The 21508-nt window shown below is 43.2% G+C and overlaps 6 non-coding genes across 6 annotated transcripts; all 6 read right to left on the bottom strand.

Annotated features, from left to right (window-relative positions):
- Nucleotides 1–5215: 5215 nt before the first annotated feature.
- trnaq-cug (transfer RNA glutamine (anticodon CUG)) lies at nucleotides 5216–5287 on the bottom strand. Its single transcript has one exon. It is a non-coding gene; the product is annotated as a tRNA-Gln (tRNA).
- A 4640-nt stretch (nucleotides 5288–9927) lies between these two features.
- On the bottom strand, nucleotides 9928–9999 carry trnaq-cug (transfer RNA glutamine (anticodon CUG)). Its single transcript has one exon. It is a non-coding gene; the product is annotated as a tRNA-Gln (tRNA).
- A 543-nt stretch (nucleotides 10000–10542) lies between these two features.
- On the bottom strand, nucleotides 10543–10614 carry trnaq-uug (transfer RNA glutamine (anticodon UUG)). The gene has a single exon. It is a non-coding gene; the product is annotated as a tRNA-Gln (tRNA).
- Nucleotides 10615–15573: 4959 nt separating this feature from the next.
- Nucleotides 15574–15645, bottom strand: trnaq-cug (transfer RNA glutamine (anticodon CUG)). Its single transcript has one exon. It is a non-coding gene; the product is annotated as a tRNA-Gln (tRNA).
- A 3754-nt stretch (nucleotides 15646–19399) lies between these two features.
- Nucleotides 19400–19471, bottom strand: trnaq-cug (transfer RNA glutamine (anticodon CUG)). The gene has a single exon. It is a non-coding gene; the product is annotated as a tRNA-Gln (tRNA).
- Nucleotides 19472–21043: 1572 nt separating this feature from the next.
- Nucleotides 21044–21115, bottom strand: trnaq-uug (transfer RNA glutamine (anticodon UUG)). Its single transcript has one exon. It is a non-coding gene; the product is annotated as a tRNA-Gln (tRNA).
- Nucleotides 21116–21508: the final 393 nt, after the last annotated feature.

The raw sequence follows: 21508 nt of genomic DNA on the forward strand, positions 1-21508 counted from the left end.
CAATCTGTCCTGGGTCCCATGGGCTCAATACGTTTGGATCAGTCTATAACGTCGGTCCTTGTCAAAGGCCTCATTGAAGTCGAACATCCACTGAATAGTCCTCGTGAATAAACTTAGTTGCTTCCTCAAAACATTCAATCAGATTACTGAGGTTGGATTTCACATGAACGAAGCCGCACTGACCGTCCCTCAGCAATCCCTGCTTTTTCAAGTCTGGATCAATCAAGTCCCTGAGAGTTACCTTTACTAATTTCCCTGTCTGAGATGTCAGACTTATTGAGCTAAAAGTAGCTGGCTTTTCCCTCTGGCCCGGCCTGTCCAAAAGAGCACATTTGTTCACCAACTGTCAGAGGGAAACTGACCTGTGGCCAGTGAAGTCTCCATCAGAGATCCAGCCATCTATTCCGTTGTGTTCCCCACCTGACTGCGAAACATCCCCTCACCCTGGGGACATCCACCCTTATTTGGAATATAAGATTTAACATCTTCTGATTCTTATAACTAACATGCGTAACGTGTTCAGTGTGGTTTCAAAAGAATTGTCTTGTAATTCCGAAAGTACAGGGTGACTTCCATGATGTTTCAGCCCAAGAGTACATTTTTGGGCCTGGAAAGGCAGTCATCATTTGGACCAGGAAAAGAATGCCAAGGCTTCATGGTTTAATCCACCTTGATTCACTTCAACACCACCAACACTTACTCCTTTTCAATGTTGACATGTTTCGGGTTACCACGGCTCTATTCCCTGAACTCACTGGATCCTAGTTCCGTCGTGATAGTAAATACTGAGGAGAAATGTTCATTTAACCCCTTACCCGTCTCCAGTCTTTCCACACATAGATTCCCACAGTGATCTCTCAGATTCTCTGGATCCTTAAGGTCACCGAATTCACTCAAAACGATGCACCACAAAAGCAGCCGAAACCACATTTGCACAGTGCTGCTGTATAACCACAGCGGTCTGGAAAACCTGACCACTCGGAAGCTCACTGTGACTCTGTAACTCTGATACCCTCCAATCCTGTGCAAGGATAATGTCATAAACTCACCTCACACATTATACCACATTGTAAGTAATGAAACTGAGTACACTATATGGCTTCAATTCTTCACCTCAGTCTGTTTCCCATTGGATATACTGAATGTCCTGAAGATTCTCCTGGATCTCTACTTCTCCTTTATCTGATCGTCTATCTCATAATCATGACAGACCTGAAAATCTACGATCTCAGGACCCGTGGTGTAGGACTGAGACCTTGATTGAAACGAATCGCAAGGAAAGCACAGGTGGCTGCTATGGTTCATCAGAAGTCCGGAGACAGAACTTCTGGATGCATACGCAAGGGCAGTAAAGCACTTGACAGCAAACAGTTTCTACCGAGATTGGAACTCGGATCGCTGGATTCAGAGGCCAGGGTGCTCACCATTACACCATGGAACCACAGAAAACGCTAAATGTTTTTCGTGGCCCAATCCTGAACACTTCGACTAAGGAGGTATGAAGCTGATTCCCCTGTGGTCAAAGAACACTACAACTTTCCCTCCGAGTTGACAGAACTGGGTAGGAAACCAAGAAAGGAATTCTACGTCGGAACGTGTTTGGGAGATTAAGAAATAGCTGATTGACTGTTGATATCCATCTCTTCAGCAGAATTATATCCCTAATATTCATCATCATTCAGTTGCTCATGGAAATACCTTGGGCAGCATAGACAGGTTTTATCCTGAGACCAGACAACTGAATATCGAGTCTGCTGCTTAACACTGTCCACACAGTTCAACAGAGCGCTCAGCAAAACACAAATGTTCACATATCTGGACGCCATCAGCAGCAAGCCTGACTACTATTGATCGAACAGCACAAAATGTCTGGCCTCAGATTCTTAATTAACAGCGAGACCAAACAGCGACAATCTCATTTCTGCCAACATACCCAGTTTTTTAACTTGCATGCCGAAAATTTCCCAACTTGCCAACAAGCATGAAGGTTCCAGCGAGATTTGAACTCGGATCACTGGATTTAAAGTCTCTGAGACGAATATGGCCAAATCTGACTCTGTGAATAGGGTTGGGATAATTTTCAAAGCGGAACGAGAAGAACAGTCACAATGACGAGGACTGGGATTGGACAAGCAGCCGTTTCAACAGGGTTACCAAGGTGTACAGGGTCGGTGGCTTTTCACTGGCAGGAAGTGTTAAGTGCTGTGAACACCAGGAAGTTGACAGTTCAGAGTGTGTCGCTGCATTTGTTGTGTAAAACCCACAACGGTCTATAACTCAATGGACATGACTGTGAGCTGCTTCTCTGCAGCGACGTTAATAAACTGCTTCTATCCGGAGAGCGGAATGCTGAGTGGTATTTGACCAGAACGCTCCACAAAACACTCTGCTTCACAGCTACAGGAAGCACCAGTCTGCCCTCTGCTGATTCTGCAGCACAAAGGACAGGCTTGCGTTACAAAATGACTGAAGGAACAACGCACCACATCCCCAACACTGAGAAGAAACCCGCCTTTTCAAATTGCACGTCCTAAATTGGCCACTGCAAAATCACCAACAGGAAGGTTGCACCGTGATTCGAACTCGGATCGCTGGATTCAATGTCCAGAGTGATCACCATTACATAATGGAACCTCCACACTCCGTGACAAGTTCCTTCTCTCTGTCTCCCCACATGGAGAATGTCTCACTCCAGATGGAGAGGCTTGTCACCTGCTGCAAACTCCTTTCCAGACACAATAAATCACCCCACCCAACACCTCTCAAGACGCATGAACTGGACTAAAGTCTTGAATGATATGATAATGTGGGAAACCACAGCGATCCGTGCAGGGATTTATGCAGTTTGAGATGTACATTAATGACATGTACGTGAATAGAGATGGTATTCACAAAAATTGCAGATGTAGATAATGAGGAAGGTTGTCTCAGTCTTCAGGAGGATACAGATCAGTTGGAAAGTTGGGCAGAGTGTTGGCAGATGGAACTTAATGCTGACAAGCGTTAGGTGATTCTTCTGGCAGATCATCCCAAGGGTGGGACGTGTCCGATAAATGGTGGGTCACCAGGGAATGTTGAAGAGCAGAGAGACCTTGAAGTCCATGTCTATCGTACCTTAATTTGCAACACAGGTGGATAGGATGGTGAAGAAGGCGGATGGCATGTGTGCCTTCATTGATCAGGGCAGAGAACAGAAAAGTCACGATACAACGTTGCAACTTTATGAGTACGGACACACTTGAAGGATTGTGTGCAGTTCTGGTCTCCACAATAGGGAAAGGATGTGATTGCTCTGGAGAGAGGGCAGAGGAGATTCACCAGGATGTTGCCTGAATTGGAGGGTGAGTTAGGGGAGAGATTGGAGAGGCTGGGCTGGTGTTCTCTGGAGTGAAGGAGGCTGAGAGGTGACCCTATAGAGGTGTGTAAAGTTATGAGAGGCAGAGAAAGTGTGGATTATCAAAATCTTTTTCCCATGGATGGGGATGAACAACAATAGGGCACGTTTAAGGTGGGAGGAAGGAGATTTAAAGGGGACCTGAGGGGTAAGATTTTACACAAAGAGTGGGTGATATCGGAGCGCGCTGTCGGAGGAGGGTGTGGAATCAGACCAGAACCACATTGAAGGGACATTTACAGAAACACCTAACAGATAGACACAGAAGGACACGACCCTAATGCACACAGATGGGATTAGTGTGGATCGAAAATGGTCGGCACGGATGTGGTGAACCGAAAGGACCATTTCTGTGCTGTACAACACAAGGACTCCATGACTGCTGGTCACTGACTTATAGTCAGAAACGCAAACCCTCCAACACCCACGGCCTCATGTTGTCAAGTCTATGTTGAATCCAATCTGCCCTGGGTCCCATTGGCTCGAAACCTTTGGATAGTCTATAACGCCGGTCCTCGTCAAAGGCCTCAACGAAATCCAACGTCCACTGAACTGTCCTCGTGAATAAACTTAGATACTTCCTCAAAACATTCAATCAGATTACTGAGGCTGGATTTCCCATGAACAAGCCGCACTGACCGTCCCTAAGCTATCCCTGCCTTTCCAAATCTGAATCAATCCTGTCACTAAGAGTTACCTATAATAATATCCCTGTTAGAGATGTCAGACTTACTGAGCGAAGAGTACCTGGCTTTTCCATGTTGCCCGGCCTGTCTAAAGGAGCACAGTTGTGCACCTCCTTTCTCAGGGAACATGATCTGTGGCAAGTGAAGTCTCCATCACAGCTCCAGCTAGCTGCTCCTTTGTGTCCCCCAACAGCCGGCGAATAATCACCTCACCCTGGAAACATTCACCCTCATTTGGTAAAAACATTTAACATCTACTCATTCTTATAACTAACATGCGTAAGTTGTTCAGTGTGGTTTCATATGAATTGACTTGTAATCCCGAAAGTACAGGGATACTTTCATGATGCTTCAGACCAAGTGTACAGGGTTGGGCCAGGAAAAGCAGTCAGCATTTGGACAAGCAAAAACATGCCAAGGTTCCAGGGTTTTATCCACCTTGATGCGCTTCAACACCACCAACACTTTCTCCTTTGTAATGTTGACATGTTTCGGGATTCCTCGGTTCTATCCCCTGAACTCACTGGTTCCCAGTTCCGAAGTTATGGTAAATACTGAGGAGAAGATTTAGATTAACACCTTTTCCATCTCCCATGTCTCCACACATAGATTCCAACAGTGATCTCATAGATTCCAACAGTCATCTCACAGATTCTCTGAATCCTTAAGGTTACCGCATTTCTCAAGACGATGCATCACAAAACTAGCCTGAACCACATTTTCACAGTGCTGCTGTATAACCACAGCGGTCTGGACCACCTAAACCACGCAGAAGCTCACTGCGTCTCTGTAACTCTGATACCTTCCCATCCTGTATAAAGATAATGTCATAAACTCACCTGACACATTATACCATATTGTAAGTAATCAAACTGACTTCACTATCTGGCTTCAATTCTTCTCCTCAGTTTCCTATTGGATATACTGAATGTCATGAAGATTCTCAATAATCTCTACTTCTCCTTGATCTGATCTTTTAACTCATAATCCCGACAAACCTGCAAAATGTACGATCTCAGGACCCATGAATTGTACTGAGACCTTGAATGAAACGAATTGCAAGGAGTTCATCAGCAGTTCAGAGACACAACCTCTGCATGCATCAGCAAGGGCAGCACAGCACTTGACAGCAAACAGGTTCCACCGAGATTTGAACTCGGATCGCTGGATTCAGAGTCCAGAGTGCTCACCATTACACCATGGAACCACAGAAAACGCTGAATGCTTTTCCTGCTCAGTCCTGAATACTTCGACTAAGGAGGTAAGAAGCTTATTCCCCTGTGGTCAGAGAACTTTCTCTCCGAGTTGACAGAACTGAGTTGGAAACCGAAAAAGGAAGTTTACGTCGGAACGTGTTTGAGAGAATAAGAAATTGTTGATTGACTGTTGATATCCATCTCTTCAGCAGAATTATATCCCAAATATTCATCAACATTCAGTTGCTCATGGCAATACCTTGGGCAGCGTAGACAGGTTTTATCCTGAGACCAGACAACTGAGTATCGAGTCTGTTGCTTAACACTGTCCACACAGTTTACCAGAGCGCTCAGCAAAACACAATTGTTCACAACTCTGGAAGCCATCAACAGCAAGCCTGACTACTGCTGATCAAACAGCACAAAATGTCTGGTCTCAGATTCTTAATTAAAATCGAGACCAAACAGCGACAATTTCATCTCTGCTAACAATCCCAGGTTTTAAAATTGCTTGCCCAAAATTTACCAACTTGCCAACAAGCATTAAGGTTCCAGCGAGATTTGAACTCGGATACCTGGATTCAAAGTCCAGAGTGCTCATCATTACACCATGGAACCTGCACACGCTCAATCATTTTCACTCTCTTGCAATGTGCTTCTCACCGGGTGCAAACCCAAGCCAAACATGAACGTCATCAGCCAAGAAGGGAACGATCTAAGGACCCATGGAATGGACTGAGACCTTAAATTAAACGAATTACAGAGAAAGCTCAGATGACTGCTTTGGTTCCTCAAATGTTCGGAGGCACAACCTCTGCATGCATCCGCAAGGCAGCACAACACTTGACAGCAAACAGGTTCCACCGAGAGTTGAACTCGGATCGCTGGATTCAGAGTCCAAAGTGGACACCAGTACACCATGGAACCACAGCAAATGCTGACCGCTTTTCCTGACCCAACCGTTTACACTTGTGCTGAGGTGAGAAGAAACTTATCCCCCTGTAGAGCGATGAAGATGCTGCCACGTATCAGTGTGGACATCATTCAGCAATACCGACACTGTGGTATAATGTGTGAAGTTAGATTGTGACATTATCCTCACACAGGATGGGAGGGTATCAGACTTACAGAGTCACAGTGAGCATCTGCAGGGTCAGGTAACCCAGACCGCTGTGGTTATACAGCGGCACTGCGCAAATGTGGTTCAGGCAGATGTTGTGATGCAGAGTGTGGAGGAAGTCCGGTGTGAAGTGAGTACCGACCAGAGACACTGCCGACCTCACTGGGCAGGTCAGAGGATTAATGGAGAGTGTGAAGAGAAACTCTCCGGTGGACAAAAACAGCGAGGGACAATACGGGTTCAAGATGTTCCTGGATTGCCTCTGCATCCGATCTGCACGAAAACAGCAAATCCACAGCACAAGCAACTACATCCTCACCACAGGACACCAGGACGTCTCAGAAAGGAACTTGGCCAAATCTGACTCTGTGAAGAAGGTTGGGATAGTTTTCAAAGCGGAACGAGATGAACAGTCATAATGACTGGATTGGATTGGACAAGCAGCAGATGCAACAGGGTTACCAATGTTTACAGGGTCGGTGGCTTTTCACTGGCAGGAAGTATTAAATGCTGTGAACACAAGGAAGCTGACAGTTCAGAGTGTGTCGCTGCATTTGTTCTATAAAACCCACAACAGTCCATAATTTACTGGAAATGCCAATGATCCGTTTCGCTGCAGGGACGTGAAGTAACTGATTGTATCCGGACCGGACCGCTGAGTGTCGACTCTGTTATTTAACACTGTCCACGTATTTGACCAGAACGCTCCAAAACACCCTAGTTCACAGCTCCAGACAGCCCCATTCTGCCCTCTGCTGATTTAGCAGCACAAAGGACAGACTGGCGTTACTAAATTACTGAAGAGACAACGTATTACATCGTCAAATCTGCCAAGAAACCCGGCCTGTCAATTGCACGTCCTAAATTGGCCAACTGCCAAATCACCAACAGGAAGGTTCCACCGAGATTCGAACACGAATCGCTGGATTCAAAGTCCAGAGTTCTCACCATTACACCGTGGAACCTGCACACTCCCCTGACAAGTTCCTTCTCTCTGTCTCCCCACCAGGAGTATATTTCATTCTAGCTGGAGGGCCTGATCACCTGCTGGATCACTTTCCAGCCAATAATTAATCACCCCATCCAACACCTCTCAAGACGCATGAACTGGACTAAAGCCTTGAATGATATGATAATGTTTGTACCACAGCGATCGGTGCTGTTTGTGATGCACATTAATAACTTGGACGTGAATGGAGAAGGTTTTCACAAAAGTTGCTGATGTAGATAATGAGGAAGGTTGTCTCGGTGTACTGCAGGATACAGATCAGTTGGAAAGTTGGGCAGTGGGTTGGCAGATGGAATTTAATCCTGACAAGCGTGAGCTGATGTTTCTGGCAGATCATCCAAGGGTGGAACGAGTCCGATAAATGGTTTGTCATCAGGGAATGTTGAAGCGTAGAGAGACCTTGGGGTCCATGTCTATCGCAGCTTGAAAGTGGCAAGAGAGGTGGATAGGATGGTGAATAAGGCAGAGGGTTTGTGTGCCTTCATTGGTCAGGGCAGAGAACCGAAGAGTCATGACCTAACTTTGGAACTTTATGAGTACGGCCACACTTGAAGAATTGTGTAAAATTCTTTTCTCCACAAAAGAGAAAAAATGATATTGCACTGGAGAGACTGCCTGGAGTTTCAGCAGGATGTTGCCTGGATTGGAGGGCTTTAGTTATGGGACCGATTGGAGAGGCTGAGCTGGCGTTTCTTGGAGTGAAGGAGGCTGGGAGGTGACACTATAGCAATGTATAAGATTATGAGAGGCAGAGAAAGTGTGGATGGTGAAATTCTTTTTCCCATGGTTGGTTATCGACAAGAGGGCACAGGTTTAAGGTGGGAGGAAGGAAGTTTAAAGCGGACCTGATTGGTAAGTTGTTACCCAGAGAGTGGGTGATATCGGAGCTCACTGCAGGTTGATGGTGTGGAATCAGACCAGCACCACATTTAAGGGACATTGACAGAAACAGCTAACGGATAGACACATAAGGACACGGCCCTAATGGAGGCAGATGGGCATCGTGTGGATAGGCACGGCACGGATGTGGTGGGCCGAAGGAACATTTCAGTGCTGTATAGCACAAGGACTCCACAACCACTGTTCACTGACTTACAGTCAGAAACGCTAACCTTCTCACAACCCCTGCCTCATGTTGCCAAGTCAATGTTGGAGCCAACCTCCCGTGGGTCCCATGGGCTGGAAACGTCTGGACCAGTCTATAACGCCAGTCCTTATCAAAGTCCTCACTGAAGTCCAACGTCCACTGAACTGTCATCGTGAATAAACTTAGTTACATCCACAAAACATTCAATCAGATTACTGAAGCTGGATTTCCCATCTACAAAGCCACACTGACTGTCCCTAAGCAATCCCTGCCTTTCCAAGTCTGGATCAATACTGTCCCTGAGAGTTACCTTTAATAATTTCCCTGTCACAGATGTTAGACTTACAGAGCTAAATGGACCTGGCTTTTCCTTGTGGCCCCGCCTGTCTAACGGAACACATTTGTTCACCGCCTGTCACAGGAACCTGATCTGTGGCCAGTGAAGTCTTCATCACAGCACCAGCCATCTGCTCCGTTGTGTTCCCCAACAGCCTGCGAAAAATCCCCTCATCCTGGGGACATCCACTATTATTTGGTGTACGACATTTTACATCTGCTCATTTTTATAACTAACATGCGCAACGTGTTCAGTATGGTTTCAAATGAATTGGCTTGTAATCCCGAAAGTACAGGGAGAATGTCATGATGCTTCAGTCCAAGCGTACAGGGTTGGGCCAGGAAAAGCAGTCACCATTTGCACCAGGAAAATCATGCCATGGCCTCAGTGTTTCATCCACCTTGATGCACTCCAACACCACCAACACTTTCTCCTTTGAAATGTTGACATATTTCGGGATACCATCGTTCAGTTCCCTGAACTCACTGGTTTCCAGTTACGACGTGATGGTAAATATTGAGTAGAGGTGTTCGTTTAACAACTTACTCACCTCCGGTGTCTCCACACATAGATTCCCACAGAGATCTCTCAATTTCTCTGGATCCATAAGGTTACACCATTTTCTCAAGACGATACATCGCAAACCAGCCTTAACCACATTTGCACAGTACTGCTGTATAACCACAGCGGTCTGGACCACCTGACCACGCAGAAGATCACTGTGACTCTGTAACTCTGATACCCTCCCATACTGTACAAGGATAATGTCATAATCGCACCTCACACTTACTACCACATTGTAAGTAATCAAACTGACTGCACTATCTGGCTTCAATACTTCTCCTCAGTCTGTTTCCCATTGGATATACTGAATGTCATGAAGATTCTCAATAATCTCTACTTCTCCTTGATCTGAACGTTTAACATAATCCCGACAGATCTGCAAAATGTACGATCTCAGGACCCATGGATTTAGACTGAGATCTTGAATGAAACCAATTTCAAGGAAGGATCATGTGGCTGCTTTGGTTCATCAGAAGTTCAGAGACACAACCTCTGCATGCATCAGCAAGGGCAGCACAACACTTGACAGCAAACAGGTTCCACCGAGATTTGAACTCGGATCGCTGGATTCAGAGTCCAGAGTGCTCACCATTACACCATGGAACCACAGAAAACGCTGAATGCTTTTCCTGGCCCAATCCTGAATGCTTCGACTAAGGAGGTAAGAAGCTTATTCCTCTGTGGTAAGAGAACACCACAACTTTCTCTCCGAGTTGACAGAACTGGGTAGGAAATCGAGAAAGGATGCCTACGTCGGAAAATGTTTGAGAGATTAAGAAATTCCTGATTGACTGTTGATATTCACCTCTTCAGCAGAATTATATCCCTAATATTCATCATCATTCAGTTGCTCATGGCAATACCTTGGGCAGCGTAGACAGGTTTTATCGTGAGACCCGACAACTGAGTATCGAGTCTGTTGCTTAACAATGTCCACACAGTTTACCAGAGCGCTCAGCAAAACACAATTGTTCAGATCTCTGGACGCCATCAGCAGAAATCGTGACTACTGCTGATTTAACGGCACAAAGTGTGTGGCCTCAGATTCTTAATTAACATTCAGACCAAACAGCGACAAACTCATCTCTGCCAACAATCCCATGTTTTCAACTTGCATGCCCAAAATTTACCAACTTGCCAGAAGCATTAAGGTTCCAGCGAGATTTGAACTCGTATCACTGGATTCAAAGTCCAGAGTGTTCATCATTACACCATGGAACCTGCACACCCTCAATCATTTTCACTCTGCTGAGAGGGGCTTGTCACCAGGTGCAAACTCAAACCAAGAATGAACCACTAAATAGATCCCAAAATCATACTATTCTCTTCCTTTTCCATATGGAAAAAGTTGAGTCAGCTCTAGATGGATGGAAGAAAAAGTTAGATTGAATGGGACTTGACAAATTAAATTTATTCAATCCAAAAAATTTACGAAATTGAAACCATATTCGTATAGTATGTTTAACAATTGGGTTAGTCGTATGTTTACTTAAGTTGGTAAGTGCAAAAGGAAGAGAAGCACCTAAAATAGAAACTAATGAAAAGTCAGGAACTGATTGTTGCTCAAGGCATACCCATTTGGGGCATTGAAGTATATCAGAATCTTGTATCCAAAAAATTAAATATCTAATATTAATTGCACAATAGTATAATTTAAAGTTAGGCAAGGCCAAACCACCATCGTTTTTTAAATTTTTGTAAATATTCCTTACTTAACCTTGGCTTATTATTCTGCCATGTATATCAACGAATTTTAGAATCAATTGTGTCAAAGAAAGATTTCGGGACAAAAATTGCAATCTCTTGAAATAAATATAAAAATTTTGGTAAAATATTCATCTTAATCACCTTCATTCGGCCTACCAATGATAAAGACAGTCAATACCACTTAGTAAATAATTGTTTAACATGGTCAATTAAAGGCACTAGATTAGCTTTAAATAAGTCCTTATGTTTCTTGGTAATTTTAACACCTAAATACAGAAAATAGTCAGTTACCAATCGAAGAGGTAATTGGCTATAAATTGTGGTTTTCATATTAAATGGAAAAAGTTGGCTCTTATTAAGATTTAATCTATAGCCAGAAAAAAATACTAAACTGATCTAGTAGTGATAGTACTGCGGGGATAGATTCATCCGGATTAGAAATATAAAATAACAGGTCATCGGCTTAGAGAGATATATTATGAATCATCTGTCCGCGAATAATGTCACATACATTTGATGAGTCCCTAAGTGCAATAGCCAAGGGTTAGAAAGCAATATCAAATAATAAAGGGCTTAACGGGCAACCTTGTCTAGTACCTCGAAAAAGCCTAAACAAAAGAGATCTTTGATTATTAGTAAGTATTGAAGCCATAGGTGTATAATAAATCATCTTAATCGCAGATATAAATTTAGGGATAAAATTAAGTTTGTGAAGTGTAGTGAATAGATATTCCCATTCTACTCTGTGAAACGCCTTTTCGGCATCTAGTGAAACAACACATTCTGGAATTTGGGATGAAGGAGTATATATGATATTCATTAATCTCCTGATATTAAAACGTAAAGAACGATTCTGAATAAATCCTGTCTGGTCTTCAGAGATAATTTGTGGGAGAATCTTTTCCAATCTAAAGGCCAATATTTTGGAAAATATTTTTGAACCTACATTTAATAAAGAAATAGGTCTATAAGATGCACAATCAGTGGGATCTTTATCCTTTTTAAGAATTAAAGAAATAGTTGCTTCATAGAAAGATTGTGGTAGTTTACCCACTGATAGGGCATCTTTAAAAATTTTGGCTAACCAGGTAACAATAATATTAGAAAAAGATTTTAAAAATTCAGCTGTATATCCGTCAGGGCCAGGTGCTTTACCCGAGTTCATTGTAAATATTACTTTCTTTATTTCTTCCTCCGAAATGGGAGCATCTAATGTAGAACGTTAATTTAAAGATAGTTGGGGAATCTACAGATCTCTTAAAAAGTAATACATTGATGTCGGATCCTCAGGTGTTTCTGATTGGTATAAAGAAGAATAAAATTCTTGAAAGGATTTGTTGACTTGAACAGGATCTGTCTTGTAAGTACCATCTGGTTTACAAATTTTGTTAATCTGACGTTTAGATAAAGCAGTTTTCAATTGGTTGGCCAATAATTTACCGGATTTGTCACCGTGTATATAAAATTGACTTTTGTTTTTAAGTAGTAGATTTTCAACTGAAGATGTTAATAATAAACTATGTTGTAATTGGAGTTCTGTTCTCTTTTTAAAAAGCTCCAGATTCGGAGTATCAGAATATTTTTTATCGATTTCTCTAATCTTGGCAACCAATACATGTATTTCATTATTAGTTCGTTTTTTCAAGCAAGCGGAATATGAAATTATTTGACCACGGATATATGCTTTAAAAGTATCCCATATTATCCTACTGGAAATTTCTTCAGTAGAATTAGTTAAAATGAAAAATGAAATCCATTATTTGATAAATTGGATGAAATCTGAGTCTTGTAATAGAGAGGGATTAAATCGCCATTGGCTGACATCAAAGGATACATCAGGGAATTTAATTGATAAAATCAATGGTGCATGATCAGAGATGGCGATTGCATCGTATTTACAGTCCATAGTAAGTGGAGCTAATCTAGCATCAATAAAAAATAATCAATCCTCGAGTAGTTATGGTGAACATGAGAAAAGAATGAAAATTCTTTAGCATATGGATGTAGAAATCTCCAAGCATCTAAAATTCCAGATTCAACTAAAAAGCAATTAATAAAGACAGCGGATGTGTTTGGAAGTGCAGGATTTGATTCAGATCAATAGTCCAAATTGAAAAAATATATAAACCACCCATATTTTGTCTTAAAATGAACAACATAATACAAACAGAGATAACGAACTCACAACATAATTGTGAGATTGAAACAGAGCCAAAGGTCGTTAACAGCCGACAGTTAAAAGATACGGTTTAATAATTATTTCGAAAAGAAAGCAAACGATCAATTATGTTGTTAAATTCTTAATTGTTATTAAAATAAGATATTAAAAATATTAAAAGAAGAAAAAAGAAAGGTTTAAATCTAAAATTTAATTTGATAATAAAACAAATAGGTAGTGAATCAAAGGAAAAACACTGTGTCTCTTCCACAATTTCTTAGCTTCTAAAATTAAAAGCTAATTCAAAAGAAAATTCTCGGCTTCTTGAATAGATTGAAACTATTTACGAGGTTTATCAGGCAGCGTAATTCGCAGCCTTGCTGGGAATAATAATTCAGGATGATAATTGCTTTGATAATGACGAGCCATAATTGGTTTGTAGGTCAGCCTTTCTGTAATCTTCAACTATTCGAAACTTCCATTGTTTAAATTGAATCATTCCACGTCTCCGAGCAGTACGAATCAGGAGCTCCTTGACGCTGACAAAATGAAATCTCAGTATTACTGGCCGAGGTTTTTAATCCGGAGCAGGTTTGGATCTTAATGCTCTGTGAGCCCTATCCAAAATGGGCTGTCGAGGGAACATTTCGGAACCAAAATCATCGAGCAAAAGATTAGAGATGAATTCCGTAGGGTTACCAGTCTCAGTATTTTCTGGAAAGTTGATGATCCTTAAATTTTACCTCCTGCTGCGTCCTTCCAGGTCGATGATCCTCTCTTGTTGCTTTTCCAGGTTTTGCTTGGTCGTAATTGAGGCTTTTTCAAGTGAGTGGAGTTTGGCATCTCTCTCTTTACCAGCTTGGTCGAGTTCAGCAATTAATTGCCTTTGTTTGGCGTTCCACTGGATAAGTGTATTTGGCTTTTCTTCAAAGTATTTTAAAATAGACTTCAATTCGGGAAAGCTCCGATCAAACTTTCTGTCCAGTTTAGAAATAGCTTTGATAGTTGCAGATTAGAATTGTTTCAAAAACTACTATACCCTCTTTTCTGACACCTTACAAAATTGAAACTACGGAAAAAAAAAATTAGGACTTAATCCTTATCAGAAGGGCTTGATAGCGATAATTTATGATTTAATTATGAAAATACGTCTAGAATCATTAGACAAAATTAAGATTGAATGGGAAGGTGAACAGCCATCTATAGCTATAGAGACTTGGAAGAAAATTCTTCATTTAGTCAATACATCTTCAATGTGTGCCAGGCATCCGTTGATACAGTTTAATGTAGTCCACAGGACCCATATTTCCAAAGATAAGTTAGCTCGTTTTTTATAACCATATAAATCCTATATGTGACAGATGTAAACCGGATGTGGCTTCTTTGACGCATATGTTTTGGTCCTGTCCTCTTCTGGAAAGATATTGGAAAGACATTTTTAACATTATTTCAAACGTATTGAAGATTGATTTACAACCTCACCCTATCACTGCAATGTTTGTATTACCAAGGATACAGTCTGGCCATTTATTTCCTTCCGCTAACCGTATGATTGCTCTTCTTACATTAATGGACAAACGATCCATTTTGCGTAAATGGAAGTATCCAATACCCGCTACTACGTTACAATGGTATTCTCAAACTATATCATGTTTAAACTTGGAAAAATAGGAGTGGTACTGTTGATGCGTCGCTTAAATTTGAAGATACTTGGAGTTCATTTATTCAATATGTTCTCATGATGTAGAGCCCCTTTCAATAATTTTCCAACTTGCAGGAACGGACGAGACGACATAACATTGCTCTGTTTCTACTGAGAAATTTTAGCCCAGTTTGTTTCCCTTTTTTTGTTGTTTGCTTTTCTTTTGAAAAGTTATTTTTGTTTAATTTATATTGTTTATAATTTTCTTATTGATTTGGGTTTTTTTAAATTTATATAATAAATCTTCTTTCCTTTCTTTTATATTATATTCATTTACTAAGAGATCGTTGGATCTACAGTTTTTTATATATTTTATTGTTCTTTATGATTATACATGCTATGATTGTTATCCTGATCTCTTGGTATTACATGTATAAATATTGATGCTATATATCAATCTGTATTAATTTGAACACTAATGAAAAGAATGCAAAAAAAAGAATGAACGACATCAGGCAAGAAGGGAATGACATCAGGACCCATGGAGTTGGACTGAGACCTTGAATGAAACGAATTGCAGCGAAAGCTCAGATGGCTGCTTTGGTTCATCAAATGGTCGGAGGCACAACCTCTGGATGCATCCGCAAGGGCAGCACAGCACTTGACAGCAGACTGGTTCCACCGAGATTTGAACTCGGATCGCTGGATTCAGAGTCCAGAGTGCTCACCATTACACCATGGAACCACAGCAAATGCTGACTGCTTCTCCTGGTTCAACCGTATACATTTGGACTGAGGTGACAAGAAAATTTTCCACCTGGGGAGGGATGAAGATGCAGCTACGTGTCAGTGTGGACATCATTCAGGACTATCGACACTGTGGTAAAATGTGTGAAGAGATTTAGTGACCTTATCCTCTCACAGGATGGGAGGGTATCAGAGTTACAGAGTCACAGTGAGCATCTGCAGGGTCAGGTATCCAAGACCGCTGTGGTTATACAGCAGCACCGTGCAAATGTGGTTCAGGCTGCTTTTGTGATGCAGAGTGTGGAGGAGGTCCGGTGTTTAGTGATTACCGACCAGAGACACTGCCAAGCTCACTCGACAGGTCAGAGGATTGATGGAGAGTGTGAAGAGAAACTCTCCGGTTTACAAAAAACAGGGAGGGACAATACAGGTTCAGGATGTGCCTGGATTACCTCTGCACCTGATCGGCACGACAACAGCAGATCCACAGAAGAAGCAGCTACATCCTCACCAGAGGACACCAGGACGTCTCAGAGACGAACCTGGCCAAATATGACTCTGTGAAGAGGGTTGGGATAATTTTCAAAGCTGAACGAGAAGAACAGTCACAATGACGAGGACTGGGATTGGACAAACAGCTGATGGAACATGGTTACCAAGGTGTACAGGGTCGGTGGCTTTTCACTGGCAGGAAGTGTTAACTGTTGTGAACACCAGGAAGATGACAGTTCAGAGTGTGTAGCTGCATTTGTTGTGTAAAACCCACAATAGTCTACAATTCACCTGGAAATTCCTGTGAGCTGTTTCTCTGCAGGGACGTGATGAAGCTGCTTGTATCCCGAGACAGCACTGCTGAGTGTCGACTCTGTTATTTAACACTGTCCACGTAGTTGACCAGAACGATCCACAAAACGCTCTGGGTCACAGCTCTAGACAGCACCAGTCTGCCCTCTGCTGATTTAGCAGCACAAAGGACAGACTGGCGTTACTAAATGAATGGAGGAACAAAGCACCTCGTCCCCAACTCTGCCAAGAAACACGGCCTTTCAAATTCAACGTCCTAAATTGGTCAACTGCCAAATCACCAACAGGAAGGTTACACCGAGATTCGAACTGGGATCGGGGGATTCAAAGTCCAGAGTGCTCACCATTACACCATGGAACCTGCACACTCCCCGACAAGTTCTTTCTCTCTGCCTGCCCACCAGGAGAATGTCTCTTTCCAGCTGGAGGGGCTGGTCACCTGTTCGAAACACCTTTCCAGACAAGAATGAATCACCCCACAGAACACCGCTCAAGACGCCTGTGGACTAAAGCCTTGAATGATATTATAATGTGGTGTACCACAGCGATGGGCGCTGGGATCTATGCTGTTTGTGATACACTTTAATGACGTGGACGTGAATCGAGTAGGTTTTCAGAGAAATTGGTGATGTAGATAATGAGGAAGGATATCTCAGTCTACAACAGGATACAGATCCGTTGGAAAGTTGGTCAGGGTGTTGGCAGATGGAATTTAATCCTGACAAGCGTAATGTGATGCTTCTGGCAGATCATCCAATGGTGGGACGTGTCCAATAAATGTTAGGTCACCAGAGAATTCTAAAGAGCAGATAGACGTTGGGGTCCATTCAATCGTACCTTAAAGTGGCAACACAGGTGGATAGGATGGTGAAGAAGGCGGATGGCATGTGTGACTTCGTTGATCAGGGCAGAGAAGAGAAGAGTCACGATATAACATTACAACTTTATGAGTACGGCCACACTTGAGGGAATGTGTGCAATTCTGGTCTCCTCAATAGAGAAAGGATGTGATTGCACTGGAGAGAGTGCAGAGGAGATTCACCAGGATGTTGCCTGGATTGGAGGGTTTTAGTTAGGGGAGAGATTGGAGAGGCTGTGCTGGTGTTCCCTGGAGTGAAGGACGCTGAGAGGGCACCCTATAGATGTGTATAAGATGATGAGAGGCAGAGAAAGTGTGCATGGTAAAAAATCTTTTTCCCATTGTTGGGGATCTACAACAAGAGGGCACAGGTTAAAGGTGGGAGGAAGGAGGTTTAAAAGGGACCTGAGAAGTAAGTTATTACACAGAGAGTGCGTGATATCGCAGCGCGCTGCAGGAGGAGGGTGTGGAATCTCACCAGCACCACACTGAAGGGACGTATACTGAATCACCAAACAGATAGACAGAAGGGCACGGCCCTAATGCAGGCAGAAGTGAGTAGTGTGGATGGGGATATTGTCGGCACGGAAGTGGTGGGCCGAAGTGCCCATTTCGGTACTGTAGAACACAATGAAACCATGACCGCTGGTCACTGACTTACAGTCAGGCAAGCAAACCCTCCCAGACCCCCTACCTCATGTTGCCAATTCAATGTTGGATCCAACCTGCCCTGGGGCCCATGGGCTCGCAACGTTGGGATCAATGGATAACGCGCTGCCTGTCAAAGGCCTCATTGAAGTCCACTGAACTTCCACTGAACTGTCCTCGTGATTAAACGTAGGTACTTCCACAAAACATTCAATCAGAAAATGCGGCTGGATTTCCCATCTTCAAAGTCACACCGACCGTCCCTAAGCAATCCCTGCCTTTCCAAGTCTGGATCAATACTGTCCTTGAGAGTTACCTTTAATAATGTTCCTGTCAGACATGTCAGAATTACTGAGCTAAAAGTACCTGGATTTTCGCTGTGGACCGGCCTGTCGAAAGGAGCACATTTGTTCACCGCCTGACACAGGGATCCTGATCTTTATCCAATGAAATCTCCGTCAGGGCTCCAGCCATCTACTCCGTTGGGTTGACCACCAGCCTGCGATAAATACCCTCACCCTGGCGCATGCACCCGTATTTGGTATAAGACATTTAACATCTGCTCATTCTTATAACTAACATGTGTAACGTGTTCAGTCTGGTATCAAATGAATTGGCTTGTAATCCCGAAAGTACAGGGAGACTTTCATGATGCTTCAGCCTAAGTATACAGGGTTGGTCTAAAAAAATCAGTCAGCATTTGGACCAGGAAAAGTATGCCAAGGACCCAGGGTTTTATCCACCTTGATGCACTCCAACACCATCAACACTTTCTCCTTTGTAATGTTGACATGTTTCGGGATACCACGGCTCAATTCCCTGAACTAACTGGGTGCCAGTTACGAGGTGCTGGTAAATACGGAGGAGAGGTTTTCGTTTAACACCTTGCCAATCTCCGGTGTCTCCAAACATACATGCTACAGTGATCTCTCAGATTCTCTGGATCCTTCAGGTTACGGCATTTGCTTAAGACGACGCATCACAAAACCAGCCTGAACCACATTTGCACAGTGCTGCTGTATAACCACAGCAGTCTGGACACCGACCACGCAGAAGCTCACTGGGAATATGTGACTCTGATACCCTTCCAACCTGTAGAAGGATAATGTCATAAACTCTCCTCACACATTATACCACATTGTACGTAATCAAACTGACTGCACTATCTGGCTTCAGTTATTCCTCTCAGTCCGTTTCCCATTGGATGGACTGAATTGCTTGAAGATTCTCATGGATCTCTACTTCTCCTTGATCTGATCGTTTAACTCACAATCACGACAGACCTGCAAAATGTACGATCTCTGGACCTATTGGGTTGTACCGAGATCTTGAATGAAACGAATTGAAACGAAAGCTCAGGTGGCTGGTTTGCTTCATCAGACGTTCAGAGACACAACCTCTGCATGCATCCGGAAGGGCAGCACAGCACTTGACAGCAAACAGGTTCCACCGAGATTTGAACTCGGATCGCTGGATTCAGAGTCCAGAGTGCTCACCATTACACCATGGAACCACAGAAAACGCTGAATGCTTTTCCTGGCCCAATCCTGAATACGTGGACCAAGGAGGTAAGAAGATGATTCCCCTGTGGTCAAAGAACACTAGAACTTTCTCTCCGAATTGACAGAAAAGGGTAGGAAAGCGAGATAGGAAGTCTACGTCGGAACGTGTTTGAGAGATTAAGAAATTGTTGATTGACTGTTGATATCCACCTCTTCAGCAGAATTATATCCCAAATATTCATCATCATTCAGTTGCTCATGGCAATACCTTGGGCAGCGTAGACAGGTTTTATCCTGAGACCAGACAACTGAGTATCGAGTCTGTTGCTTAACACTGTCCACGCAGTTGAACAGAGAGCTCAGCAAAACACAATTGTTCAGATCTCTGGACGCCATCAGCAGCAAGCTTGACTACTGCAGATCTAACAGCACAAAATGTCTGGCCTCAGATTATTAATTAACATCGAGACCAAACAACGACAATTTCATGTCTGCCAACAATCCCAGGTTTTCAAATTGCATGCTCACAATTTAACAATTTACCAACAGGCATTAAGTTTCCATCGAGATTTGAACTCGGATGACTGGATTCAAAGTCCAGAGTGCTCATCATTACACCATGGAACCTGCACACGTTCAATCATTTTCACACTGATGCGATGAGCCTGGTATCGGGTGCAAACCCAAGCCAAAAATTAACGACATCAGACAAGAAGGGAAGGATCTCAGGACCCATGGAGTTAGACTGAAACCTTGAATGAAACGAATTGCTGCGAAAGCTCAGATGGATGCTTTGTTTCATCAAATGTTCGGAGGCACAACCTCTGGATGCATCCGCAAGGGCAGCACAAAGCTTGACAACAAACAGGTTCCACCGAGATTTGAACTCGTATCGCTTGATACAGAGTCCAAAGAGCTCACCATTATTCCATGAACGACAGCAAATGCTGATTGCTTTTCCTGGCCCAAACGTGTACACTTGGGCTGAGGTGAGAAGAAACTTATCCCCCTGTAGAACGATGAAAATGCAGCCACGTATCAGTGTGGACATCATTCAGCACTACCGACACTGTGGCATAATGTGTGAAGTGAGTTTGTGACATTATCCTCACACAGGACGGGAGGGTATCAGGCTTACAGAGTCACAGTGAGAATCTGCAGTGTCGGTGGCTTTTTACTGGCAGGAAAAGTTAAATGTTGTGAACACAAGGAAGTTGACAGTTCAGAGTGTGTCGCTGCATTTGTTGTGTAAAACCCTCAACAGTCTATATCTCACTGGAAATGCCTGTGAGCCGTTTTCCTGCAGGATCGTGAAGAAACTGCTTGTATCCTGACCGGACAGCTGAGTGTCGACTCTGTTATTCATAACTGTCCACGTAGTTGATCAGAACGCTCCACAAAACACTGTGGTTCACAGCTCCAGACAGCCCCAGTCCGCCCTCTGATGATTTAGCAGAACAAAGCACAGGCTGGCGTTACTACATTACTGAAGGAAGAACGCACCACATCCACAACTCTGCCAAGAAATCCAGCCTGTCATCTTTCACGTCCTAAATTCGCCAACTGCCAAATCACCAACAGGAAGGTTCCACCGAGATTCGAACTCGGATCACTGCATTCAAAGTCCAGAGTGCTCACCATTACACCATGGAACCTGCACACTCCCCTGACAAGTTCCTTCTCTCTGTCTCCCCACATGGAGAATGTTTCATTCCAGCTGGGGGGGCTTGTCACCTGCTGCAAACTAATTTCCATACAAGAATGGATCACCCCACCAACACCTCTCAAGAGGCATGAATTGGACTAAAGCCATGAATGATATGAGAATGTTGTGTACCACAGCGATCGCTGCTGTTTGTCAAGTACGTTAATGAGATGGACGTGAATGGAGAAGGTTTTCACAAAAATTGGTGATGTAGATAATGAGGAAGGATGTCTCAGGCTACAGCAGGATACAGATCAGTTGGAAAGTTGGGCAGAGTGTTGGCAGATGGAAATTAATCCTGACAAGCCTGAGGTGACAAATCTGACAGATCATCCAAGGTTAG

The sequence above is a fragment of the Pristis pectinata genome, chromosome 37 (genome assembly GCF_009764475.1).
Source record: "Pristis pectinata isolate sPriPec2 chromosome 37, sPriPec2.1.pri, whole genome shotgun sequence".
NCBI lineage: Eukaryota > Metazoa > Chordata > Chondrichthyes > Rhinopristiformes > Pristidae > Pristis > Pristis pectinata.